The sequence below is a fragment of the Microcebus murinus genome, chromosome 5, assembly GCF_040939455.1.
Source record: "Microcebus murinus isolate Inina chromosome 5, M.murinus_Inina_mat1.0, whole genome shotgun sequence".
NCBI classification, from domain to species: domain Eukaryota; kingdom Metazoa; phylum Chordata; class Mammalia; order Primates; family Cheirogaleidae; genus Microcebus; species Microcebus murinus.
The window spans coordinates 67673967-67680811 of record NC_134108.1 but is presented as its reverse complement, the minus strand read 5'-3'; positions in this window follow the sequence as shown (position 1 = coordinate 67680811).

Genomic DNA, 6845 nt, shown 5'->3' with positions numbered 1-6845 from the left:
CTGTAGCACTCCCAACTGATGTGACCTGCTGACTATGGAGAGTTCTGCCTCTCTATCTGCAATTATTTAGTCTGGTATGGAGAACTTTTGCTTTGTACCATAAAAATTTCAGGAACTATATTTAGATTGCTTTCATTTATTTTTTGTCTACTATTTTCAAAAACTGTGACAAGATAGAGATGTAACTCTCCCGTAGTGTGCTAATAATTTCTGCAAAAATTCCGAGGTGATGGGGAGAGACACTTCCTGTATTTGGTAGAAAAAAAAAATTTCTTTCATTGCAGAAAAGTTTTTCTATGGTGGTTTTTTTTTCCCCCCAATTATGACAAGACTCCTTGTAAAAAACTAGCTTCTTGTGCTTTGCAAGGGTTTGATAGCCTAATCATTTCATGCCTACCTTAGTAGACATTTGATGTGTTTGTGGCCACTCTATCTCTTGAAAGCCCTTCCCTTGTCAAGGAAATTTCTACATTATGAGTCCTGCCTCTCAAGGTAAAACTAGAACTCTTTATCTGAGCCTTCTTTGCAACCAGGGTGCAAGCATGTGACCTAGTTTCTGCAATCATATGCAGCCATGCAAGACTGCAATGCAGAAAAGAAAACCGTGAGAAAGCAGGTGTCATGCAGAATCTGTTTCCTGGTGAAGCTGTGGAGCTTGACAGAGACGCAAAACAGCCCAGCCCTGTGTTGGTTCCCCTCAGGGGGTTACCAGTGCAGCCACAGTGCCAGTGCTGGTGGTGGTCTCTTCTGCAACAGTCCAACAGTGCAATTTGGATATAACTTCTTGCCAAGCAGATCAGAACATGATTCTCTGGCCCTTTCAGACAGTCTGTGCTATCAAGCACCCTTTAATACAGATATTTTACATTTAAACTAGCAAGAATGGATTCTGTTGTCTGCATCTAAAAATCTTAAAAAATATACCTACTTTCATGATTTTGTATTACTCTAAATGAGTTAAAAGCGATTTATTTTTCTTATTCATCATACTTCTCTGGCCTGTAGATATAAACAGGGTCATTTTGATGACAAATTCTAAATTTTACTGACTCTTGCTCCCACCTCTGGCCTCACCCGAAGTCTCTGCCAGAATCCTCAAGATTATCTCATATGTATTCACAAACAGCTCTCTTTTGCCTCCTATATTGTTGATTATGGCCTAAGAAGCCACTTGCAGGTCCAGTACTCATGTCAGTGCCAAGCTGATGCTGGTGACAAATGTGTGCTGCCTTATAATGCTTTCACTCTGTGTCACTCCTCAACCCAACGCACCACAGCATAGGCCCATTTGCCCTACAGGTGTCCCCGATAAAAATGCTTCCTTTAGCAACTGCATGAAGCTCTTCTGTCCTTAGGGCTCAGATGTGGGTACCTGAGCATGAGCTGAGAGATCAAACAGTGTGCTTTCTTGCCTATCTTTGCCATTTCTTTGTTCTTTCTCCAAAACACAAGCCCCCCTCCCTTCTCCCCCCATACCAATCGAGTCATGTGGATAGACATCTGCAACTGCACATTACTGGCTATACCTGTTCTTCATTCAAACCTTGTCCTATCTGTGTCCTCAGAGGGGGAACAGTTTAGGATCAAGCTGGTGGACTTCTGAAGCATTATTTTTATTTTTCAACATTTCACAGTTGTTGTCATAATGCCATTTTTCAATAAGTAGAAAAAGTATGGCCTAAAACAGTCAATTTGTCCCGTGAAATTAATGCTGACAGGGCCTGCCTTTGCCAGAATATTTTCTCACAGATGTCTTTTTCCCCTCCACCCCAGGGTATTTGTCTATTAACAGAACACCGGCAACTTCTTTGGCAAGTAGATTCAGAATGTCAGCACAAGCACCGAGTCTTAGGAAAATGGAACAATTAGGGAATTTCTCAGCAGTACCACTGCCAGTTTTCCTTGGCCCTTGTGCCAGTGTTTATTTTAATAACTTCAACCAGGATATTTTACTCACCTTAATTCAAGAAGCTCAAGATTTTAGAGATCAACAGAGGATTCAATGTATTGTAGTCTTACTTTGCAGAAATTATTGGGTGGAGTTTTTCTGTGAGTAAATGGAGCAGTAAAAATCCCTTCTTACCACTACTTTCCACTCCAGCTTTGCCATTTGGCATCTGTCCACCCACATTTATTTTAACAATTCCAGTTTATGGTTCATAAAAGATCGTAAAGCAATATTACTCTCACAGATTGAGTTTTGCAAATAGCATGTAAAAAATTCCTTTTCTAGAAAATACTACAAAAAATGCCTCAGAATTCTATAGGTACACAATTTCTATTGCCTTTTTCATCTGTGTTAAGGTTCCTTTGGGAAAGTATAGTTTAGTCCTGTGTAGTGAACCCCTGTAACTTTTTCAAAATTCATCAAAAGACACAGAAAATAAAAAGACTGGTTAATGTGACAGGGACATCCAGCAATGTTCTGAGGGAGAGATTTCACAAGCTGCCAAATTTACAGGAAGAGACATGCCAAGGAAAGTGTAAGCTCTTTAAGTCTGATACCAAGTTAAAGATGCACTCTGGGGAGATTCGACAGTTGAAAAAGTATCTGAAGATCTCTGTTTACTCTTTATATCTCTAGTTGAATCTTAGAGGAGAAAAGAGACATATTTCGAGTATGTGGTAGGAAGAGAAGCTACGTGAAGAGGGATAGCAGGAGATCTGGAGGAGAAATGTGGCTCAGGATGTACATGGGGCTAGTCTGGCTTTCGGGGAGAAGGCGCTTCCTTACTCTATACCTGCTGCCACCACTGTCATGCAGTGTCTACCTGCCCTCACATTTCCTGACAGCCAGTTTTACAAAACCTCTAGAGGGATATATGCAAATACTCATTTAGAATATTTAAGCACACATGAACTAAGCATCACGTTTTTATGTATATGAAATAGATTGTCAGGCCATTGTAGCAGTGGTTACATTGAAAGCGGAGAGTGAAAAAAAGAGGTAGTGAGGGAAAAAGATACTGAATCTATCCAGTTATTTTTGCAGGATATAAAAAGTCTCTTGGTACAGGTATGGTCAACCTGCAACCTTAAAAATGCATTAATTGTAAAGCACAAGTATTACTGAGATAATATATAATTTTGGCTTATGCATATAAAATAAAATTTGAGTCTTAGGCACATGAAAGAATTTTCCCAGATATTGTGCTTTCTTTTTCATTTTTCTCATTTTTATCAGTAGAGTGTGAGGAGAAAGTAGAAAAGGTATGGAAAGACTAAAATTTCCCTGCGTCCTTCTGACTATAAAAAGGTGAGTGAATCATTTGCTCAAACTTCAGCTCAGTCATTTTATCTCCTGTGTCCTCGTCCTCGAATGAGAAGCTTGGGCCGGGCATGCCTCCAGTTGGTAAGAGGATCTCCAAGTCGCATGATAAAAAGGGGAGGGCTGAACCTGCTGCCCTCCCCCTCTACTCCCTCTGGTTTCTGGCAGCCTTTCTGCCCAGGGACCATCCTCCATCATGATTCTGTAAGCAAGCTTCCAGTGTAGATCCCCATTGGCCCGTCACCATACATATGAGAAACTTAGGTTTCTGTGGAGATGACTATAAGGACAGGCAGGTCTGGCTCAGTGTCTCTTTATGACACAAAGGAGGGTGACATTCAGGTTTCCTGGAAATGGCTGATACAGTTGGGTGGGCTCTGAGATCAGGGCCATCTGTGTGATTCCTGGAAAGAGATGCAGAGTGGGCACGCCTACCCTGGGCCAAGTGCCTCAAATCCTAACATTGTAGAACAGGAAATGTGTGCTGTGGTTCTTGAGAAGGATCAGGCAAATTGAGAAAGGTTGCAGTGATGCACACCAATACCTCCACTACGGACACAGGTAAATGTGCCTGTCCTTAGGACAGAGCCCAGTTGGGCCATCCGCACAAAAGCAGCTCAGCAGCATGGGGTAGATATCAGACAAACAGCAAAGCATGGCAGTCTAGGCTCTTCACCAGAAGCTGCAAAGTCCTAGTCACTTTCCCCCACGGAGAGGGCAGGGAAGTCCTTCTTTCTACTTTAGGTTTCCATCGTGATAATTACGAAATCAAAAAGGAACTGAAATGAAGGAAACTCTGCAGCTTCCTTAGTGAAGTAAGCCAGTTTTGGCCAGAGAGAGGTGGAGAGGTGAACAGCCCATGTCAGAGGAGGAACAATACTTCCTGCATCCCCTTCTGAGTCATTGCGTAATAGGCTTCTGACATGCAGAAAGCCCTGAAGAAATGTAGCAGGGAAGGAAGTGAATGAGCCAACTGTGCTGGCTCAGTGCCCGAGGAACACCCTGCTTCGAGGATAAAATTGCACCTCTTGTGCCAACAGTTCAGGCAAGGGAACCTCGACAAATAATGCTTGGAATTCAAAAGAAGAACAAGCAGAAAGAGGTCTATGCATATTTTAAATGGCCTCTGAGGCTGCTCTTTTGCTTGATTTGTTTGCTTGCTTGCTTTAATTTAGGTGGTGAGATGAGAGAGTCAATTACCCACCTCCTTGTTCTAAGTAGCATCTGTTTAGATGACGCAGAGGGGCGTCATCCAGGTAAAAGAGGGTGTGGAACCCCTGCTACTTCATACTTCCCTCCTGGCTAAATGAAAAGCCAAGGGCTACTATCAAAAGTAGTTTGTGTCCAGCTCTTGGGGGAGGCAAGTATTATTCATACTGAGAATGTCACGCTCCAAATTTTAACTGAGTGCTGTTTCCTGCTCTCACTCCCAAAGTGATTCATCTGACTTTTAGTAGCTTTAGCTTCTTCAGAATGGAGGAACAAGCATGCCAGTGGTCATCCGATGGAATTACACATCATGGTTTATTCTGGAGGAAAGGGAAGTCAGAGTGAGGATCACTTATTTTATCAGCTTCATAATCACAAAAGTTACCCAGGGCTAAAAATGATCTTTAGTCACTCTGACATTTATGGTTTTTCCCTCTTGCTTCCAAATTCTCATGCTTAAATTCTTTTTTGGTGAAAGCTACTTTTAACTTAAAATTCTTCCTTCTGTCCCTACTTTTGTGTCACTTTTCTCCTCACTTAATCCTTTCCATCATCCAATAACCCAGTTTTTTTCGCCGTTAGCAAGATACCAGCACGGGTCCAAATTCAATCGGGTTAAACAAAAAAAGCTGCAGACTGGTCATGTACATTACAGTCAGACTGAGGTAATGGTGAAGCTAGTATGGTGGTTTGACAAAGGAGAACAAAGATCAAGAATTTCAGGATCTGATGGTAAACGCTGGGAGGATACTTGATCTGGTGAGGTAGCTAATACTTAGGAGCTTTCTGTGTGCTAGGCACTGCTCTAATCGCTTTACACACATTGACTCATTTAATCCTTACAAGGCTACCAGGCACTTACCATTATTATCCCTATTTTGCAGATGAGGAAACAGAGGCAAAAATGGTGCTTGCAGTAGACATGGATATACTATCCAGATCCTTCAAAGGACTTAATGGCCAGTTGCCTGAGCTAGGGTGACTGCTATCCCAGTGTACACAGGACTCTTCTGATTTTAGTACTGAATGTTCCTCGCCCTAGAAATCCTCAGTCCCATGCAAACCAGGAGGATTGGTTACTTCAGTCCAGTCCTGCTTCTTTCCTCTTCCTTCCACAGGTGTTGACGCCTAATAATCATCTTGCATGCTAATGACTGATGATGGGTATTCCAGCATCAGACTTAATCTCCAAGCCTCACTCTACCTTAATGTAAGTGCAGTGGCCCTGGAAAGGGGTATTCAACAGAGGCCCAGACAGCTTCTCCAGATGAAATAGTCTCAATAAAAATGAGAGTAGCTCATGTTTATTAAATGTGCCAGGTGATGAGCTAAGTGCTTTGCCTATGAAGGAGTTTTATCAATATCCTTATCTTACAAGTGAGAAAATTGAGGCTTAGAGAGTTTACTTGCCCAAGGACAAGTCTCAGGATTTTAACATATGCCCTCTGCCCCTAGCGTACAGATACAGATGAATAGCTTTGTACTATAAAATGTAAAGAGGTTTTTTTGGAGTAGAGTTGTAGAATGGGTTCAGAGTGGGTCAGAAAAGATGTAGAAAGAGCCCAGCGAAGTGGCAGGAAGCTACAATCCAAATTGTCAAAAAAGCTAAGGGAATTTAAGAACAGGGACATTAAATATTCAATTGTAAGTTGTTTCTGTTGCAGTAAAGTGAACCTCCATCATTCTCTCCATCTTCTCAAACTTTCTCAAACTGTCAGTAAAGTCTGGCACAAAAGGGCCTCACATTAAGTGTGTACGTGTGTAAACTTTAAGGGACTGCCTGGGCAGAGAATAGAAATTAGCAGAGGAAAGAAATGAGACAGATACCATGTGACAGCCCTCTCCAAATTCCCCTCACTCTCCCACTCAGCCCCAGGCCTGGAGGAATTTGCAGAAATGTTTAGGAGGTTATTGGATTTCCCACAGCCATGGAAAGCAAATTTATTACATCTTTAGGGATAGCAAGATTCCAGGTGATAGCTGAAAAGTATGTGTATAACAAGAAAATTATGAAGATAAATAAAAAATAATAAGATAAATAAAAAATAATATCTCTAAGAAAAGGAAGTAGGAAAATAGTTCATTTGTATTTGCTTTTTTTTTTTTTTTTTTTTTTTTTGAGACAGAGTCTCGCTTTGTTGCCCAGGCTAGAGTGAGTGCCATGGCGTCAGCCTAGCTCACAGCAACCTCAAACTCCTGGCGCAAGCGATCCTCCTGCCTCAGCCTCCCAAGTAGCTGGGACTACAGGCATTCGCCACCATGCCTGGCTAATTTTTTGTATATATATTAGTTGGCCAATTAATTTCTTTCTATTTATAGTAGAGACGGGGTCTCGCTCTTGCTCAGGCTGGTTTCGAACTCCTGACCT